The 14,031-nt window shown below is 42.7% G+C and overlaps 2 protein-coding genes and 1 pseudogene across 4 annotated transcripts in view; all 3 read right to left on the minus strand.

Annotated features, from left to right (window-relative positions):
* EDDM3B (epididymal protein 3B) overlaps positions 1-4,059 on the minus strand; it is a 27,235-nt gene extending 23,176 nt beyond the window's left edge. Inside the window, exons 1-2 of the mRNA XM_023186688.1 lie at positions 4,033-4,059; positions 207-310 (exon numbers count right to left, since the gene is read on the minus strand). The gene's annotated coding sequence lies outside the window, so the exon portion shown is untranslated. The remainder of the gene's footprint in view (positions 1-206; positions 311-4,032) is intronic.
* EDDM3A (epididymal protein 3A) overlaps positions 1-13,095 on the minus strand; it is a 15,269-nt gene extending 2,174 nt beyond the window's left edge. Inside the window, exons 1-2 of one of the 3 annotated variants that reach the window (XM_023186685.1) lie at positions 13,064-13,095; positions 4,033-4,142 (exon numbers count right to left, since the gene is read on the minus strand). The gene's annotated coding sequence lies outside the window, so the exon portion shown is untranslated. Of the gene's footprint in view, positions 1-206; positions 311-4,032; positions 4,143-5,760; positions 5,784-13,063 lie in introns of those variants that run through there. The other 2 variants (XM_023186684.1, XM_023186683.1) reach the window with 2 other exon arrangements.
* On the minus strand, positions 10,034-13,206 carry LOC111522580 (annotated as a pseudogene).
* Between the last annotated feature and the right edge of the window lie 825 nt (positions 13,207-14,031).

Consider the following 14,031-nt stretch of genomic DNA (forward strand, 5'->3'; position numbering starts at 1 on the left):
TAATGCTTTGTGGTTAGGAGGGCTGGTGGTGAAGGAAGGGAGAAGCAGGGAAAGCCTATATCAGTGGGACTGAGGCTGACCAGAATTCAGGCCTTCGTTTTCCATGATTTGGATCCTTCTCCATTTTTTGCTATCTAAAAGCTCAGTCAGCCCTCTTCCAGTGCTCCTGGCTGTACCCCGAGCACCCTCAGCAGAGCCCTTCTTACCCTACTCAGACTCCGAGTTCAGGTCACTGATTGTAGTGGGGATCAGCGTGTGGATCTGAAAAGCAGAGTCTGTGTCCTCCTCCTTTTCTCAGAGCCCTGGAAATCTGCAGCAGTGGAGAAAGGAATAGCAGGGGGAGCTGCAGCGCTCCAGCTGATTGGTAGTGGAGGCGGTGATGGGGAACAGTCTTATTATGTGAACTTGTTCTTGTATCGTTTCATCTGGAACACTTGGGTTCACTCAAATACTAGCCTCGAGCAAAGTCTACAAACATCAAAGGCTGAGCCCTGGGCACAAAATAATTGTAAGACCTAGGTGACCCCAGAAACGGGTTATCTGGTGCTGTCAGGAGACAACCAGAGACTTAGCATCTGCTCTCAATTCTAAGAAACTTCTGGGGAAGTCCCTGGAGGGTTATGCCATGCTACACGGGAACTTCACTGAGGAAAGCCACTTTTTTCGTTTTGTTTTGTTTTGAGACGGAGTGTTGTTGTATCGCCCAGGCTGGTGAACAGTGGCATGATCTCGGCTACTGCAACCTCTGCCTCCCGGGGTCACACCATTCTCCTGCCTCAGACTCCGAAGTAGCTGAGACTACAGGCGCCCGCCACCACGCCCAGCTAATTTTTTGTATTTTTAGTAGAGATGGGGTTTCACCGTGTTAGCCAGGATGGTCTCGATCTCCTGACCTCGTGTTCCACCCACCTCGGCCTCCCAAAGTGCTGGGATTACAGGTGTGAGTCACCGTGCCCAGCCTTTCCTCGTTTCCTTTTTTTTTTTTTAGACGGGGTCTTTCTCTGTCACCCAGGCTGGAGTGCAGTCGCACAAACACTACTCCCTGCAGTCTCAACCTGCCAGGCTCGGGCAATCCTCCCACCTCAGCCTCTCGAGTAGCTGGGACTATAGGCATGCAACAGCATGCCTGGCTAGTTTTTTGTATTAATTTTTGTAGAGACAGGATTTCATCATGTTGCCGAGGTTGGTCTTGAACTCCTGAGTCCAGCTAATCCTCAACACATTAGCCTCTGAAAATGCTGGGATTACAGGCATGAGCCACTTGGTCAGGCCAGAAAATCACTTTTAATGTTGTGAATTGTGAGACCTTCCTTGAGAGTGAAAGAATATCTAGTGAAAACAGTGGCCAAATAGCTATGAATGATTAGGTAGCCAGTATCTAAAATTTCTCTACTCAGTTTTTTAATTATAACCTTTAGTTGTTTGGTGACACTGTACTGCTTACTATTAAAACGTCACATAGCCTAGCCATATTTCCACAATGCTACTATACATAACATCTGACTGTGAAGTACAGGTAACAAGGTGCTGGTTAAGTTGTTTTTCAGGACCTCAAGATTCAGTCCTGAACTCAGCTCAAACTGACAAGACCACGAACTCTTCAACTGAATTTGTGCAAGTGTTCAATGGGTTGCCTTTAACATCACAGCCTGAATTTTCCACCGTATTTTTCATGCCAACTCCCTGCAAATTGGCAAATGTGACCAATACTGGTTCATCAACACTAGTCAAAATTAAGACTGATGACTAAAGTAAGATTCTTGCAAATCTTTTCTATCAACACCTCTGAAGGCTGCTCCTAGCCAAACCATCTTAGTTGATTTTCTCACTGGGCCACCTTATTGTTGGAATGACAGAAGGTTCAGTTTATATCCAGAGCTTATCTTCAAGCCCCCGCTCCTGTCAAGCAGTCTTTGAGTAACAGGAAATCATGTGCTGATAGACTGGATGGACGGGAGATAGTCTCAGAGCAGGTTCTGTGCATCCTCTTACTCTCTAGGTCTTTGGGGGACAGGGGAGAGCAAAAAGGGAACAATTCTGGGCATCTGGATCTGGATGACTTGAGAGGTGATTCTGAGGGAAAGTCCGTTGTTTGTCATGTGCTCACACATCCAGAGCTCTTTCCAACAAATGTGCATTATCTATTGAAGACTTAAATTCAAGTAGTGACTCAATGAACGTAGAGAGAGGTGGGAGAGAGAAGCCACCTGAGCCAATGTATGAGCCAATATTTCTCAAACAATTGATATTCCACTTTTAATATGGAAAAAAAATATGGACTCCTAGCATACATCCATGAACTCTCCCATGAGCTAAGCCCAAAGTCCTAAAGCTTTTTGGATATAAAACCAATTAGGAAGCAATCTAAACTAAACTGGAGAAAAGATATTGTTATATTTACAGAAATTAGCCACTACCAATACAGCCCAGGGAGGTAACCCAACCAGTATTTCTGGAAATCACTTAATGGGTCTACTTCCTAGAGTTGTCTGCCAGCTTCTGTAATAGAAGCTCCTTGGGCAGTGACTTTTGATTTCAGTTCTTAAGGAGGTATTCCCCTTTAAATACAAATTTTAAATCACTTGAAAATTATGTTCATCCTTTAAATATTGTCTTTGATTTTAAGTATTTTCTGTTAATTCCTTGATATGTCCTATTATTATTATTATTATTATTATTATTATTATTATTATTATTATTATTTGGAACAGAGTTTCACTCTTGTCACCCAGGCATGATCCCAGCTCACTGGAACCTCTGCCTCCTGGGTTCGAGCAATTCTCTTGCCTCAGCCTCCTGAGTAGCTGGGATTACAGGCACCCACCAACACATCTGGGTAATTTTCGTATTTTTAGTAGAGATGGGATTTCGCCATGTTGGCCAGACTGGTCTCAAACTCCTGACCTCAGGTGATCCACCCACCTCGGCCTCTCAAAGTGCCAGGATTAAAGGCGTGAGCCACCACACCAAGCCAATATTTCTTTTGTTAGCCACTATTCAATTCTTAAATGTTTGTGAACTACTGTTTCACAAAACCATAAAAGTGACTTAGGTTCCTTATTCAGGGGATGACAATGTCTGTAGGTGTCTTAATCTGTGATCCACGGGCTTCCACGTGTTCCATGGATGGAATTCATAGCATCAATGCAGTAGTGCAGTGCAGAAAATTACATCTCTATTTTCACTCACCCCTATTGAAATGTAGGGGCTGGGCATAGTGGCTCACACCTGTAATCCCAACACTTTAGAAGGTCAAAGTGGGAGGACCACTTGAGCTCAGGAGTTTGAGATCAGCCTGGGCAACATAGGGAGAAATCTTATCTCTACAGAAAATTAAAGCAATTAGTTGGGTGTGGTGGCACATGCCTGTAGTCCCGGCTGCTTTGGAGGCTGAGGTGGGAGGATCACTTGAAGCCAGGAGTTGAAAACCAGCCTGGGCAACATAGTGATAACCTGACTTTACCAAAAAAAAAAATTTTAAGGCCAGTAGTGGTAGCAAGTGCCTGTAACCTCAGCTACTTGGGAAACGGAGACAGGAAGATTGCTTGAGCTTAGAAGTTTAAGGTTGGAGTGAGCTATGATAGCACCAGCCTGGGTGACTGAGCAAGACCCTGTCTCTCAAAAACAAAACAAAACAAACAAAATGAAAACTAAAAAAAAAAAACCCCAAACCCTAGCCCAATACTCCTTGACACACAGATGAGAAGATGAATACAGGCATCAGGCCACACACCTATCATGGTTACGTGAGGATTCCCTCGGAGAGAGATAATGGTGGCTGTATTTTCACAATGCTCTGCTTTAGTCAGTTGAGAGAAGTCCAGGTAAGATTTCTTACATGAGGACCAGCAAGGTCTATTGAGTACAAAGACTGGAGGAAATCAGACAACAAAGACTGAACACCTCCTCATACCTCTTCTCTCAGGTGGTATTGTTTAAGACTCAGCAGTGTGGTTCCTTCACATACTTTGGTACTGGGACTGCAGACTTAGTACTCTCTGGTTTCCCATCTGCCCAGGCATCAGTACCCACCTTTTCTAGGAATGCTTCAGGGATGAGAGAGAGATTCTGAGCCTGTTGCTGCAACAATGCAGCTTGCAAGGTGTAGGCTTGATCTGCAGACACTGTAATATTCACCTATCCTGGAGAAAAGGTAACATTTGCATTCAGTTCAGTCAAGAGATGATGTCCCAAGAAATGGATAGAGTATTCAGTCATACATAAGAAGCGATGCTTTAGGCAGGTCTGTCACAGTTGGAAATCTAGGGGTTGCAGGAATGGTTCTTTTAGGGTCTTCTCTAAAACTGCCATCACTTTCATAGTTTCAGAAGACAATTTGAACAGGTGTGTGTTTAATACTGAGTAGGTGGCACTGGTACCTACTAGAAGAGCTAAACGTTGATTTCTCAGCATCATAATGACCCAGGGCTCCACGTGGGAAATATGGAGGGTACTAGCTGGGTCAGAGCCTGCCCTCGGACCCCATCATTTTTGATCCTTATTACAGAAGTTCTCAGCCCCAGATCCCTCAGGTATTTCAGACATTTGGTGAATTGGAAGTTGATTTTTTCATTATTAGCCCCTTTGTGGTTTGGTCAATCTTTTGTCCAATGGCCTTCCTGTCTGCAGTTGGCACATGGAATTCAATAAGTAGAGTGTTCCTACTTACAGGGAGCCTGGGTCCCAGGGCGTCCTAACTTCAATGGGGCTCCTGTGGTGGGTCCGTGTCATGGTCCAAGGGTTCCTTGAGCAGCTGTTAGCAAGGTGGCTTGCTGCTAAATGTTTTATAGTTCTCTCTGTTTCTGACCAGGTCTCTGCCAGTGAACACCTTTGTTTCTACCATTTGAGACAAAGATATGTCCCGTGCCCTTTCAACTTACTGCAAATTTCACTGAATGTCAGAAACACTCTGGCTAATAAATGTCATGTTTATCATCTTTTAATTTTCTAAGGCCTTTGGACCAATATCAGCGTATTCCTTGAACACTTCAAAATGTAGTCCAGAAAACTTGAAGGGCTTTCATTGGGCTTATGCCTTACTTCCTGAACTTTCTTAAGGCTCCTCTGCTTTGGCACGCCCTTTCAGAGTCCAGGTTTGAACATTGGCCCAAGTAGGATTATGGGATAAAAGATATAGAAGAAAACAATATGGAAGAGAACAAATTTTCCATTGGCTTTGGATCATCTCAATAGGTGGCAATACTATTTTTCAAATTTAATAAATCAGAAATAGAGAATGGAGAGTGTACCCAAATGAGCCCCATGGGTTGCCCTATGTCAGCGTCAATGCCTCCTATAGGTAATTGTTGAAAGGAAAATTGTCCTGCTGGAGCGAAAATGGTTCCCTGGCCAAATTAAGTCCTCTGACAGGTGTGAGAAGAGGAAGCCATTCCTGCATCTTGTCATTCCTGGCCTCTTGGTCAAGTGCTGGTGGCCTGGCCCTAGCTCCTTCACCAGGTGAAGGAGGGAGACCCAACAGCAGTGAGCTGAGATTGTACCACTACATTCCAGCCTCGTGACAGAGCGAGACTCTGTTTACAAAACAAACAAACAAACAAAACAAAACAGATTTCAGAACTGAAACCCAAAGAGCCCAGGAATCATTCCACGTACTGTGCCCTCATGCTCCTTGCAATCTGTAAAAATGTCCTTGAGCAGGGCCCTTTATGAAGGAGGGACAACAGGCCTCCAAAGAGGTGACAGGACCTCTAAGAAGGCCAGCAGATCAGGAGAAGGAAAAGAGGATGTTGGAACACTCACCAGAGATGTTTTCCCATTCTGGCAACCATTTCTACCTTGCAGGTGAGCCTGAGCTGAAGGTTGGCAGTGCCATGCTGGCAAGTAAGACGCCAGATGCTTCGGTGAATCTCCAGGTTTGCCACAGCAGCAAGAGAGTATCGAACCATGGACAAATGCCCATGAGGAGCCTCCAGGCTAGCTCTCCACTAAACTTTAACCATAATAGATTGATTGCCTTATGCCCAGTAAGTCAACATACTGAGATAATGGTGATAGCAGCAGAGAAATAGTGTCATATTTTTAAGACAGTCAGACAAGGAAATGAGAGGAAAAGTCAAATCCACCTCCCCAAGAGGTTTAAGCTAGGGTTTGTGAGGGATCTGGACAGCAGCTGAAGTGTAGGGATTTTTGATTCATTAAGAAGTGAGGAGTGCAGTCTTGGGACAGGGAGATGCCAAAGGTGCATTCTTCTGAGCCAGTTGCATGGTGGGGTCTTTAGACTGGTTGGTGTCAGCCTCTCCACTAGAGTTCAGAATCTGAAATGTCTGAAGCAATTCTTGAGCAAAAAAGACCCACGATTCTTGTTTGTGAGTTTCTACCTATAGGAACAATGGAAGAGCAGGTGGTCAGCATGCTACGTGACTCTTGGTTAGTTAGCAGCTGCAGGGAAGCTGCTCCAGGTGGACCACCATGCTATGATTAATGTGTAACTATGATTCTTCCTACTTTGATGAGCTATTAATCCTTTCAGTGTATCATTATCATTAGAGAATTGCAAATTAACGCAATAGATGTGATAATACTACACATCTATTACAATGGCTGAAATGCAATACAAACTGACATCACCAAAGCTGGTGAGGATGCAGAGCAACACAAATACTAATTGACAGGACTTTGTATCGAGGCGTATTTTAGGGTGCCATATATTTATTTCCTACAAAAGAAAGTTCAGTTAGCCTAGCTCAGATCTCATGACAATTGCTTGGCCTAGTAGAGGGGACTGCAAACCTTAATGAACAGCCTCACCAATAAGGTCCACAAAAGAGGAAGATAGGTCCCTAAGGAAATTAATATGCAACTATCCAAATAAGGGATGGAAATCAGGAAAGTTAGAGCTTATAAAGCTCTGATATTTATCCCTGATTTGGAGAGCTGCATATTCATTCATTTCTGTATCAGCTTCACATTCCACTGATATACAAACCTAATATACTAATTGCCCTTAAATGCACTTTCCTCCTATATTGTTTTGAATTACCATCTGCTTACCCTTTAGTAAAAGCAACTTTTAAAGAGCTACTTACATGAGAAATTTGTGAGAATCTACTATAGGAGATCAGAATATGCCACCACAAAGGTATGCTCTGTAACGTAAAGATTATTTTGAAGTGCTTATTTTGAAAAACAGTATACACAAGACAAGCTCTGAAAATAGAGTATGCATTGGCCTTTTGTAAGGGTAATGCGCATTCATAAGGGAAACCTCCATTCTTATGGATGTCTCCTTCTCTGTACCAGGTAGAGAAAGGTGACTCTAAATCACAAGAGACCCTTCTCAGTGGAGATGATACTGACTTAAATCTGTATGACCAAATTTTCCCTCATTTACTATACTTTTCCTAGTCATCTCCCTATGACTTGTTCCCCACATGCATTTTCCTTTGCTTTAGCTGAAGATGGCATTTAAGCCCAAGTTCTAGCCACCTCTTTGAGTTACTCTCTGAGTTTCTCCCATGTATACATGAGATACACATGTTACCACATTTCTGTTTGTTCTTCTCTTGTTAATCTGACTTTTCTTTTAGGGGCCCCAGCTAAGATCCTAAAAGGGTAGAAGGAAAATGTTTTCCTCTCTTACACTATATTTTAAAGAGCATTTATCGAATGAGAAAAATAATTAGTATTTTTCCCCATGTGTAAATTGACCATTGAGGAGGAGCTACTGGTTTTCTTTTTTCTTTTTTTTTTTTTGAGACAGGGTCTCACTCTGTCACCAGACTGGAGTGCAATGGTGCAATCTCGACTCACTACACTCTCTGCCTCCTGAGTTCAAGCAATTCTTCTGCCTCAGCCTCCTGAGTAGCTGGGACTACAGACGCGCGCCACCACATCCAGCTAATTTTTGTATTTTTGTAGAGATGGGGTTTCACCATGTTGGCCAGGATGGTCTCAATCTCTTGACTCCGTGATCCACCTGCCTCGGCCTCCTAAAGTGCTAGGATTACAGGCGTGAGCCACCACACCCGGCCTTGCTACTGGTTTGATACTAATCTCTTCCGAGTTTGGTTAGTAGAGATTGTCATCCCCAGGTGTGCGCTCCTCCTCAGGTGCACTTAAAAATTGCAAAGCTAAGAAACTGCAATGGGAACATGACGACCGATGTAGATACACTGACTCCTCATTGAGACCAGAGTTCTAAAAAAGGGTGCAGTCACCTCATAAATAATGTTGATACTTCGGTCTTTTCTTTAATTGTTTCAAGGGCAGAGCCATTCAACATTGCAGGAGACTGAAGAACACAAGGTACTTTAATGTTTAGCACTTTTCCTCCCCATAGTGGACCTAGGCAAAATTACATGAAGCAAGCATTTCTTACTTAGTATCTCTCTCCTACAGTTAGCAAACAGAATTTCACATGGTTCCTACCTGCCTGTGAACCCAACATTTCTTTCTATCTCCTTTCTCATTTATTCCATGAACAAAATTTAGGTCTTAGTCCATTGTTGAGAACTATTGTATTTTAAAGTCCTCCAACCTCCACCCTATGTTTCTGCCAAGTGAATGTGTTTATTATCAGATAAAATCATTTGTGCTAATATCTTCTACTTGATGTGTCATCCTTAGGAAATGTAATGCCTTAGCCCGTCTAACATGCATTGAACTTCTTAGAAACATTCTTAAGGAATTGAGTCTAGTAGAGACATCTGTGAGTGTGTGGTTGATAGAGGAGGTGTTCTTTCTCATCCTGCATGTGTATAGCTTCCACACAAATGACAGCCTACTGTAGTTTTGCATTAGAAATCCCTGGCATGTACGAGGTCCCCAGTTCACTCTCCGGCACCTCCACCAGTTTTGGGCTGGGTTTGGTGGCTCACACCTGTAACCCCAGGACTTTGGGAGGCTGAAGTGGACAGATCACTTGAGGTCAGGAGTTCGAGACCAGCCTGGCCAACATGGCAAAACTCCATCTCTACTAAAAATACAAAAAAATCAGTGGGGGGTGGTGGTGTGCACCTGTAATCCTGAGTTACTCAGAGGCTAAGGTAGGAGAATCGCTTGAACCTGGGAGGCAGAGGTTGCAGTGAGCTGAGATTGCACCATTGCACTCCAGCCTGGGCAACAAGGGCTAAATTCTGTATCAAAAAAAAAAAAAAAGAAAGAAAAGAAAAGAAAGAAATTCCCATCTCTAGGCCAGGTTAGGCCAGGTATGGTGGCTCACACCTGTAATCCTAGCACTTTGGGAGGCCAAGGCAGACGGATTCCCTGAGCTCAGGAGTTTGAGATCAGCCTCGGCAACATGACAAAACCCTGTCTCTACTAAAAATACCAAAAATTAGCCAAGCATGGTGGCTCACGCCTATAATCCCAGCTACTGGAGAGGCTGAAGCAGGAGAATCACTTGAACCCAGCAGGCGAAGGTTGCAATGAGGTGAAATTGTGCCACTGTACTCCAGCCTGGGTGACAGAGTGAGACTCTCTCAAAAAAATTTAAAAAATAAAAAATAAAATAAATCCCCTTCTCGAGAGTCAGAGACAGAAATGGTTGATGGGCACTTGTTATGTTTGTTTATTGAAGTCAAAATTAAAGTAGAAAACCAAAGAGTAATATGAGAAAGGAAAGAATTTTTACTGAGCAACTACCATAAGCCAGGAACTATGCCACGTGTTTTATACCCAGTCAGCTCTGCCTTTACCTGAGAATCTGAGTGGAACTAAGTATGTTACCACTATGAAAGTAAGTAATTCAAAATCTAAGCTGTTGGAACTCTATATTATTTTGAAACTTAAAAAAAAAGTGATGACGGGCTACGCGTGGTGGCTCACGCCTGTAATCCCAGCACTTTGGGAGGCTGAGGTGGGCAGATCACCCGAGGTTGGGAGTCCGAGACCAGCCTGGCCAACATGGTGAAACCCAGTTTCCACTAAAAATACAAAAATTAGCCGGGTGTGGTGACGCGCTCCTGTAATTCCAGCTACTCGGGAAGCTGAAGCAGGAGAACCACTTGAACCCCAGAGGCGGAGGTTGCAGTGAGCCCAGATCTGGCCACTGCACTCCAGCCTGGGCGACAGAATCAGACTCTGTCTCAAAGAAAAAAAAAAGTGATGATGGGACCTGAGTCACGTACTAGGCAGCTGTAACCAAGGCAGGTGTACCTTGGTTTCTCTGATTAGATAGAGATTAAGATCCTTTCTTGCCTGCACTGTTGTGTGAAATGTAAAATGACTAAAGGGGGCCAGGAAAGACTTGTTCGCATTCCGCTGGCTAATCTTCACTGGATAGATGGATACCCTCTTCTGTTTTTTTATGGAAAGACTTCATTGCTATCACATTGTCTTGGGATGGAGTATTAAATATACTCTTTTAAAATTGGAACAGAAAGGAAGCACAGCTATGAATAAATGAAAACAAGTCATGGGGTTGGGGACAAATCTGTAACTAATTAATTTGTTGTAACTCTTGAACCAGCCTGGTATAGAAAATATTGAATTCCTTTTTAATTTCTTTGTCTTTTTCCTACATAAGCAAAAACTGAACTTTCTCTGGAGTCTGTATGTCACAGAGTGGCCTTCCTCTCTTTTCACTTTAATAAAATCATTAAAACTGGATTATGACCTTTTTAATTATATCAAATTGTCAACACAATCAGTGTCTACATCACAATTTGTCTCCAGCTTAGCCTATAATCATTTACATCCTCATGATACACACAAACATATCACATGCACAGACACAGCCACATAAAATATGCCTTAAACTCCTTGCACAGCATAAGTCATAGGCAAACATAGCCTAGATCTCACACACCCACACCAATTACACAATAATTACTTTACACACATCATATGTAGAATGTCACACATATTGGATAATACAATGTATTTAGGGAAGGGAAGATCATTCAACCTGGGTAGGTTTAGAGTGAATATCAGGAAAAATCTTGGTTGGTAAAAATCAGATGCATTATGAGCTGAAGCTTGACAAATGTGTAGGAATAAATTAGGTAAATGAAGACAAAAGTGTATTCCAGGCAGAGAAACAACACAGGCAAGGTTATGGTATCAAGAAGTCATGCGACTCATAATTCTAAGTTTTGGAAAACACTGACACATAAGTGCAAGTATCAGGGGCTACTGATGGAGGCAGGGGCCACCACTTGGGAAGCACTGAATACCAATCCCTGAGGATGTGCATAGACCTTCTAGTTGCTGACAGACTCCACCATCCTCAGGTCTCCTATGCTATCAACATACCCATCCTTGCAACAGTGGAATTCAATGTAGCTGAAGCTTTCTGTGTAGCTATTGTTGTACTTCTCCCACTGACACTCGAGTACTTTGATGGCACCCTGGGCCCATACATAGGCATTTCTATATCGGTTATTCCCACTTCAATAATGCATATATACTCCATTTTGTGCCATAAGCTATAGATGGACATATGAGAGCTCTTGTGTTTGAGAACTGCTTTTTCTCTCATGAGGACATCACATTTGTACTCTTCAAAAGCTCAGCTTGGATCTAATTAGTGTAGTGTCATGAATTCTCTCCAGGAAATGTCCTTGCTGTGTACAAGCAGCCTGCAAAGAATGCAAAGCAGGGCCAAGGGACTGCCCCAGATCTTCAGAGAGGATGCCATTTCAGTCACCAATGACACCTGTGTGTCCACAGAGAAGAGAAAGGAAAGCATCATGTAGACAATGTCCAGAGAGCTGACATTTATCTTAAAATTCTGTTTCCTGCCAATGCAAGCACTCAGCACAATTTTACTATTTGGTTCCCTGATTAGAAGATAATTCTCATGAGAGAATAAAGTTTCTAAGAACTAAAAATATGCTTCAGCTTATGCGAGCCAAACACAAAGTTGGAAAAAAATAGATGATGTTAATTTTGAGAATTTCAAACATCTCCTGTCTACTCTGTCATCCACCCAACCTGCAGTGAGTAGAGTCACCCATTCACCGTCCAGCTGGCTTCTTTTCACCAGACCAACTCTCAGGAAGTCATGCGTCCACTAGAAAATGGCATTTTAAGCTTTTTGTCTGCAAAGTAGAAAGGGCTGTAACTTTTTTTTTGCACATTAAATATTAAAGTTTATTAAAAATTGCTCACATTGAAAAACAAAGACATCAGTTGCACCCACCCCCACCAACACACACCACATACACAATCCAGACACAATTATGTTAGTAGTGTCAGCTCAAAATTGTTAAGCAAATATTGAAATGCAGATAATTTCCAGAAAATAGCAAGCAGAGGCTAGAAAAATATTTATAAAGCTCTTAGTTGTCATGGCAACAGATAAACCCTGGTGTCTGAAATTGTAGAAATCAGAAGTTGAACATTTGTGTGACATTACTTTTCTATGGTTTTTCAAGGGATAAGAGGGAAATTTTTCCAATTAAGTTGTTCTAGGGCCTTCTTGAATTTAACAGATGGCTGCTACAAAGACATTAATTGAGGTTGTAGGACAAGGGATCAGTGGATATCTCCATTCCCAAAAGAAGTGAGCAGGTCTAAAGGCAGAGACTGACTTCCAGGTTAGGCAGCCTGCGAGCTAGTGTTAATCCATCCTCCTCTATCGTGCTCCCCGTGACAGCCATAAATACATGGATGCTGAAGGCAATGCTGTTGTATGATTCTTGTTTTCATGCATTGCTCACAAGCTGCAGATGCATGCCATGGGCACTGTTGCCTGCCCTGCCCCTCTCCTTGCTCTCCAGGGCTGTGCCTTTGCTAATGTACCAGTCAGGATGCTTTTTCTTTTTTTTTATAATCAACTTTTTTTTATTAGAGCAGATACAGTTGTGAAAACTGTACATTATACATTTCGGTTTCAAGAATTATAAATAAAGGAACTCACAGGTAGGGAGTTCTTTTTCACAGCAAGAAACTTTAAATAAACAAAGTCATGTTTTATGAAGTACATTGGCAGACTTCATGTGCTGTCCAAAATGTTGAGTACAGTATAACAACCCATTAGAAAGAGCCTTCATGTAAAATACAGCTGTGCACATTTTAGAAAAATACCAACAATTTGAGCTTTGTTTTAAAAAAGCTTATAAATCACACATATATTTATAAATGGGACCAACATGCTCACTTTATAAACACACCGGATGCTTTTTCTTCCCTTCTTCCCGTCTAGGTTTTCGTCAGCATCTTCTGAGTAATGAGGCCGCTGCTGGGCGGCTCCAGAGACTCCGCTTCAGTTCCATCTGGCTGGGGAGGTCTCATAATCATGGCAGATGACAAAGAGGAGAAAGTTACATCTTATGTGGATGACAGCAGGCAAAAAGAGCAGGGCTGTCACATTTTAGAGGAGTGTAGAAGATGAGTGACTACTAGGCAGGTGGTTCTTAGGCAGGAAGGCTTTGGTTCTCTGAAATCACAGACCAGGTTACAATTACACTGACTCTGCAAAATGATGCTTCTCCAATATCTTGACTTCCTTTTAACACTTCCCCCAAAGCCTGGGTGGAACATATGATTACTACCTACCCATATTCCTTCTCAGGGGCATTCCCCTAATTATCACTATTACAAATGGTCTTCATTTGTCAGAGCTGCTTATTGAAGATGCCATCATAAAAGGACACCAGTTTAGAAATATAACTGTAATCAATTAGGCAAAAAGACTAAAACAGTCTCCACCAGAGCTACTGTGGTCACAACATAGGATGTATGGTCATTTGAAAAAGTTACCTCTTTAAACCAGCTCTCTGTCCTCATTTGCCATGAGGAGTGTTCCTAGCCCTACTGAACCTCTAACCTGATTCACAGCTCTAAGCATCGATGTCCTCACTGATGTAGGGCCTAATAACAGCTCTCTACAGACCTGTGAGAGTCTAATGAGATGCATGTATGTGAGAGCACTTCTAACCATGTCAAATGCCAACATCAGACACAGAACAAAGGGTGGGTACTTCCTACCTGTGGAACCCTGTCCTGGTGATAAAGACCTACACAGGATAGGAGAGTAGGATGCAAGCAGCTTTAATGCATTGTGGTTGAGACAACTGGGGGTGAAGGAAGGGAGGGGCAGGGAAAAACTTGTATCAGTGGGAATGA

The sequence above is a fragment of the Piliocolobus tephrosceles genome, chromosome 6, assembly GCF_002776525.5.
Source record: "Piliocolobus tephrosceles isolate RC106 chromosome 6, ASM277652v3, whole genome shotgun sequence".
In the NCBI taxonomy this organism is placed as follows: domain Eukaryota; kingdom Metazoa; phylum Chordata; class Mammalia; order Primates; family Cercopithecidae; genus Piliocolobus; species Piliocolobus tephrosceles.